We start from the raw sequence: 7583 nt of genomic DNA, 5'->3' as shown, positions 1-7583 counted from the left end.
TTTGCATTTTCCCTTATGTTCATTTTGTTTATTTATTTTGATTTGGGGGCCACACCTCAGGGCTTACTCCTGCCTCTGCACTTAGGGACCATTCCTAGCAGTGTTCACGGGAAGTGCTGGGGTTAGAATTCACATTGGCCAAGTGCCAAGCAAGCACCTTACCCACAGTACTATCTATCTAGCCTTTTATGTTCATTATATTTCAGATGGAATTTAAATTTTGTATTAGTAGTGGGGGCCACATCTTGCAGTGGAGGATGGGGGGGATACAGGACCAAACCAGCATTGCATGATGGCCCCAAGGGACAGTCCCATAATAGGAATAGAACCCAGGGCCTTGCACATGCAACGAATGTACTCTACCAGTTGAGCCATGTACTCTAGAGCCTACATTTATTTTTTTGAAAGATAAGAGGTAAGATTTTTAACTTAGAGAAACATCTATAACATAAGGTTACTGTGCTTTTCATCAAAGGTTTCAAGAATACTTGAAAGTTGTGGCTTTTTTTCAATAAATGGAGCTAGGAAGTTGGATAGTCATATGCCAAGAATAACTATTATTTATTTAATATATTGAATATATAATAAATCTATAATAAGTACATAGAATTTTATTCATTTAAATCTATAATAAATAAGTGGAAATTTATATAAGAATAAATTTATCCATTTTTATGAATCCCTGACTCATTCTCTATAGGAAAAAACTAACTCAAAATAGATCAAAGTCCTTCACATAAAAGCTAAAACATAAAACTCAGAGAAGTAACTATATAGGTGAGAATCCTTGTGGCTTTGGATGAGGAAATGAAATGGTTTCTCAGATCTGGTGTCTAAAGAACATGCAACTAAAGAAAAATAAATTGGACTTTATCCAAAATACGAACGTTTGTGCTTCAAAGGATACTATCAAGACAGTGAAAAGACAACCAGGAAGGGGGAGAGGATAATTACAAATCAGATTCACAAAGGACTCTGAAACTCAACAATAAAAAGACTAATGTAATTTTTTTTTAAGTAAGCTAAGGATCTGAGTCGACATTACTCCAAGGAAGACATACAAATAGCGACAAACACATGAAAAGATGCTCAACATCGTTAGTCATCAGGGAAATGCAAATCAGAGCCTCAGTGAGACAGATTTCACACCCACCAACTCTGGCAAACAATGACAAGTGCTGACAGGCACGTGGAGAAGTTGGAGCACTCAGGCACGCAGTGAGATTGGAAAGTGTTGGAACCCACTTAGGTCCAAGCAGTTCCGTTCCCAAGAGAATGGAGTGTGCACTCCAAAACTTGTATGCCAATGTTCACAGCAGAGGAGCTCAGAAGAGCCCCCCTCTGAGAACCACCCAAACGCCCAAGAGCTGGGGAGTGGCTACGAAAATCATGGGGAATTCATCCAGTTGTGGATTCTTCAGCCACTGAAAGAAATGCATCCCTAAAACATGCTATAGCCTGGGAGTCATGTGAAAGATGCCAGATGGACATGTCACCTCCCAGACGATCTTAAGTGTAGCGAAGAGGCCCAGCACTGCTGCTGGCTGCCCCCAACACCAGTGGTCACCCCCACCTCAGGCCCAGACACTGGGCGAAACTTCCACAATCCAGCCCAAATGAATGAACACATGAATGGCCACCCCTGCCTCACACCCTCCAGAGGCACCAGCATCTGTAAAGCATTAGGCCTTCCCAGGGAGAGACAAGCAGACGAAACGGCAATGCCTTTGACTCAAGCCAACGGGAATTTGAATTAGCTGTTGGTCCCATCGTTGGGTCAGTTACCAACTTTGGTCTCAGTTTCCTTAATAGTTCAATAGTGCTGACAAGCCATTTAGATCTTGCCATGGGGAAAACATACAAAGGACTGGCCATCTAGAAGGCAATGCACATGACCCAGTGTGGCTGCTACCACATACTGTTTACTAGCTCCCAGGCACTGTAGTCTTTTTTTTTCTTTTATTATTATTATTATGCTTTTTAGGTCACATCCAACAATGCTCAGTGGTTATTCCTGGCTCTGCACTCAGAACTCACTCCTGGCAGTGCTGGGGGACCATATGGGATGCTGGGGATCGAACCAGGGTCAGCCATGTGCAAGGCAAATGCCCTACCCACTGGTGCTATCACTCCAGCCCCTTCTTTTACTTTTAGTCTTTTGGGCTATACCCAGAGACATTCAGAGATTATTCCTGGCTCTGTGCTCAGGAATTACTCCCGGTGAGCTCGCGGGAACAGGTGGGGTGCCAGGTCAGCCGCATGCAAGGAAAATACCCTCCTCTCTCTTCTAGCTCTCTGCCCCTAGGTGTTCCAGTCTTATTCTCTATATGAACCTCCTGACATCTTCGGGGGATCTTGGACCCTCTCTCGATAGAAAGAGCCTGAAGTTCCAGAGGTAAATAATTTCCCCATGGTGACCCAGTAACAGAACGGTGGCACTGGGACTCATTTCCATGTCCTCCTTTTGTGGGGAGCTTCCTACCTACAACAGCCATCTCCCACAGGAAGCTCTGCAGCCCCCTGCTGCCCTCAGGGGCACCCCGTCCCAAAGCTGCGGAGGCCCCACCTGGACTCTTGTTTGTTTTCAGCCCCAGTGTCCTTCTGCTTCAGCTCACAGCCCATCCTGCTTCTCCCTCAGGCTGGGAATCCCTGATTTGGGCGTTTGGGGGCACATCAAAGTACAGCATGCTCTCATACACCCGCCAAGTCATACATTATCTTGGCAGTCCAAGGCAACAGCTTCCCCCTCTCTTACACATCCTTAATCTGGATTGACCTTCAGGTATCAGTATGAGCCTTCTCTTTGCCCTATGTGCAACCAACCACAAGAATATGGGATTACATCAATCTGTAGAGCCTATGTGTCCAGTTCCACATCTTCCTCTGACATTTTTAATCATAACAACATAGCTCTGACAAGACAGTGTATACCCTGGTGGTCTTTTGACGAATGTTTATCCTATAACTGTTTGTACGCTCGCTCATGAGTCTTTCTCTGTGATAAAGCTATTAGGATGTAACTGATAAAAAATAGAATAAAAGGAGGCCTCTGGCAGTTTCTCTTTGCCTCGAGCCAGAACGAGTCTTGGCCCTCCATGCTCTTCACATTCCTCTAGTGTGTTTTCTCTCCATGCCTCCGACTGAAAGAATATTCATGCAACATTATGCAACATAGTGCTTGGGACATTATGTGGTGCCAGGCAAGGATCGCACACACACCAACCCTCTGCTTCGTCTCCCTGACCCATACTCCATGCCTGTTGAGTGACTTACTAACGGAGGCATGGCACCAAAGTGAGGTCACATGGGAACAGAGGGTTTCCTCAGGACAGCCTCACGCAGTGGGGTGGGGACAAAGGTCAATGGGTGCTAGACCCTGGGCTCAGGGCAGCCTCTGGCCTCCACACCTAAAGACCAGGCCCAATATTTTCTCATGCCCCCCCCCCCCCTTCAAACACACTCCAGCCCTAACTCAATTCCAAGCTTATCTGCGGACAAGATCAGATGCCTATCAAATAAAACCCAGCTCCCTTCCACAGACACTGGGCTGCATCTCTCTCTCCTTCCCTTCCCCAGAAGTTTCTAGAACCACCTTCATTTTTTCAAACTTCCATCATTCCAGTGAATTCCATTTCAGCAAAAGTTCCTTGAGTTGGACTCAAGCAGGTAGCAGTTGCCCATAGTCTGTCTCCTCTCCACATCAGTGAAGGTCACCGTCTTGCTGTGCAGGAGCTCAGAAAGACAGAGGGAGGGGTGGTTTTTGGTCCCTACCTCACCCTCTAGTAGCCACCAACCTTAAACCTATGTCTGAGGGCCCTAAAGTCTGGCCCACACCACTCACCAAACCACTCACCAAAGGGAAGTGGCTCAACAGGTTGAAACATCTGTGTGAGGCCTGGGATGAATCCCTGGCACTGGATGGTTCCCCCAGAACTGCAGGGAGTAAGCCCCCACCCGCCAAGCACCATCCTGGGAGAAGGCTCCAGCACCAAGGGTATGCCATCCCCCCTCAACAAATCACTTAGTCACTTAAGTTCCCGTTAGTCGGCGATTTGCTCAAGCGGGCGCCAGTAACGTCTCCATTCGTCCCTGCCGCATGCCAGTGTAGCCCAATGGCATCTGGGAACATGAAGAGCCTCAAACCGATAGTTTATGATCTTGATGAAGAAGTCTGACCATCTGGTAGGTGGGCGGCCACGCGGTCTTTTGACATCCCGTGGGATCCAGTTGGTAACAGCTCTAGTCCAGCGGTCGTCTTTAAATCTCATTACGTGACCAGCCCATCTGATTTTTGACACCTTGGCAAACGAGACAGCGTCCCTGATTCTTGATCGTCAACGGATGTCGGAACTCCGGATTCTTTCTCTCATTTGAGTGAAACGTGATATTCCAAGCATAGCTCTTTCAATTCCTCTTTGAAAACAAAAACAAACAAAAATTCCCACCCAAATGAACCCCTCTCGCAGGCTGTAAGAGTTCTGCGGATACAGTAGATCAAGCCACAAATCTTTGGGCAGATCAATACTGAGTCTCAATGGGGCCTATTGAGACTCAGGGGGAGAAGAGGCACCCCCCGCACCCCATCCTGTGGTGTGGATTTGAGGCCCATATCCTGGAACACTGCCTTGCCATCCCATCACATCATGACACAACAAAAGAGGCATCCCGTCACCCCAGCCTCCTCTACCTGTGACCTGATTTTTAAATCCTAAATTTTTTAAATTCTAAAGTATTAAGAAACTTTGAGGGTTTTTTCTTTTTTGAAGGGACTAGAGAGATGGTCCAGCAAGTAGGGCACTTGCCTTGCACAGGACTGTCCTGGGTTCAATCCCTGTAACCCCATCTGGTCCACTGAACCCACCAGGAGTGACCCTGGAGCACAAAACTAGGAGAAAGCCCTGAGAACCACCAAGTATGTCCCCACCCCTACAAAAAAAAAAAAAGGAAAGAAAAAAGAAAATTTGAGCTTTTTGAAGGATTTAGGTGGTACACATCCAACTATAGAAAAGCAAGACTGACATTAGCGGAATTTCTTCATCACCTGTAATGCTCATCAAGGTGAGGGTGGGTTTTTTTGTTTGTTTCTGTCCAGATCTGTGGAGGCACAGCAGAGACTGATCACTTCTTGTGGAATAGAACACTGGAAGTGTGTGTGTGTGTGTGTGTGTGTGTGTGTGTGTGTGTGTGTGTGTGTGTGTGTGTGTGTGTTGGAAACCCCAATCCGTTGGGCTCCTGAGCTGCTGCTAGGATTTCAGTCTTCAGTTATTTGCCTAGTATGGAATGTTCTGGTGCAAAGGGGAGCCTGCGCTTCATGTTGCAATTAGGAAAACTGAAGTTCAGAGCAGGGTGGTGCCTGCTCCCGTCACAGAATGAGTCAGGCCTGAGCTTTGAGCCACAGCCCCCACCCGGCTTCTCCACCATCACCCACCCACTCACTCAGTCATGCACTCAAGGACCGAAGGGCCCCGGGGGTAGCAGGCGCCCAGGGCAGGGGGTTGGGCACCGAAGGCTGATACAAAGCCCCCTCTGTTTGTGATGTCTGAGGCCAGCGAATCAGCCGCCCAGATGAGAGGCTGCATCAGCAGAGGCGCAAGGGAGAATGCCAAGCCACCTGGCTACCCCAGGGTCTATGGTGGAGCAGGACTGCCCGCTGGAGTCGTCACAGGGCCGGAAGCTGCGGTGTCTGAGGAACAGAAAGCAGCTGACGGCCCGTGTGGTAAGCTTTCCTGGGAATGGAGCAATCGGGGGTCAGGAAGGCGGCAGGCAGACGTCAGAGGGCTGACGCAAGAAGCCAAGCTCTGAACGGGGAGGCCACGAAAAAGCTGAGGAGGAGATGTATCTTGATTTTGAATTCTAAAGGAGACACCCAGACTCTGAGACAGGCCAGCCTTTTTTGTTAACCGAAAGGGACCCCCCCCCCCACTCACAGGCACCGGGTCCGCTGTGCCCCCACCTCCACCTGACAGGCCTCACCTGCCCTCCCCCACACAGAGATGGGCCATGAGAAAGTCCACCCCACCCAGCCCCAAGATGCTCCTGGTCCGTGGAGCCCCACCCTTCCTCCACAGGCCAGCCCCCTCCCCCCAACCTCTGCCCTACCGCCCAGCCCATGTGTGTGTGTATGTGGGGAGGGGGGGTTTTCCAAAGGTCAGCTTCCAGAAGAGGAACTAGGGGCTACGACATACCCCACCCATGGGTGCTGGGTTAAAGGTTCCCAGACTACAGCGAAGAGAGCTGGGGGGCTGGAGAGTGGGTAAGCTGTTTGTTTGCCTTGCATGCAGCCAACCTGAGTTCGATCCCCGGCATCCCATATGGTCCCCAGAGTTTTTCCAGGAGTGATCCCTGAGCACAAATCTAGGAGTAAGTCCTAAGCACTGCCAGTTGTGGCCCCCTAATTGGAAAAAAAAAGGGGGGGGGGAAGCTGAGTCTGCCCTGGCCTAAGGAAATTCCCGGGTCCAGACAGAGTAGCAGAGGAAAGGGGAAGTGCAGGATTTCAGGGGGCATTCCGGCCTCTCTGCAGCCAGCCTGCATCCATGCCACCCTGCCCTGTGTGGGCAGTGCCAGGGCAGGGGAGTAAGACAGAGCCCCTGCTCACCTGTATTGACACACCCGTGGGTAAGAATGTAGACTGTAGATCTAATACTATGGCCACTCAATGCCTCTAGTGCAAATTACAACACCCAAAAGGAAAGAGAGAAAAAAGGGAATGCCCTGCCTCAGAGGCAGGGAGGGATGGGGTGGGGATGGGATGGGGGTGGTGGAAGGGATACTGGGATCATTGATGGTGGAGAATGGGCACTGGTAGAGGGATGGGTACTCGATCACTGAATGACTGGAATGCAAGCACAAAAGTTTATAAGTCTGTAACTGAGCTGTACCCCACGGTGGGTTCACTAATAAAAAATTAAAAATAGCACTGTAGCACTGTCCTCCCATTGTTCATCGATTTGCTCAAGCAGGCACCAGTAACGTCTCACAACAAATTGTGAGACTTGTTTTTACTGTTTTTGGCACATTGAATATGTCACGGGGAGCTTGCCAGGCTTTGCGTTGCAGGCGAGATACTCTCAGTAGCTTGGGCTCTCCGAGAGGGTGGAGGAATTGAACTTGGGTTGGCCATGTCAGCCACGTGCAGGCAAAGGCCCTACCCACTGTGCTATAAAATGTTTTCTTATTCTTATTTTCCTGAAGAAAAAAAAGAAAAGAAAAGAAAAGAAAAAAGAAGTGGGAACCCCTCCACCTGCAGCTATAACAGGCTGGAAACCATTTCCATTCTCTTTTCCAAACTATGTGGCTCATGCAAATGACCACATGGGCAAACAGAAACAAAGGCCTCCTGGGGCCAGAGCGACAGCACAGCAGGTAGAGTGCCTGCCGTGCACAGGGCCTTCCCTGGTTCGATCCCTGGCACCCCGTATGGTCACCCGAGCCCCACTAGGAGTAACTCCTAAGTGCAGTCAGGAGTGTGGCCCCAAACACACACACACACACACACACACAGCGGAGGTCTCTGGCCTCACCTCCACACTCCACACAAAACCCTTCTCAGTGCATGGTATGGTGCACTGAGAAAGAACACAGAC

This window comes from Sorex fumeus, unplaced genomic scaffold, assembly GCF_029834395.1.
Source record: "Sorex fumeus unplaced genomic scaffold, SorFum_2.1 ptg000122l, whole genome shotgun sequence".
Lineage (NCBI taxonomy): Eukaryota > Metazoa > Chordata > Mammalia > Eulipotyphla > Soricidae > Sorex > Sorex fumeus.
The sequence above is the reverse complement of the archived record's forward strand: the minus strand, read 5'-3'. Positions refer to the sequence as shown.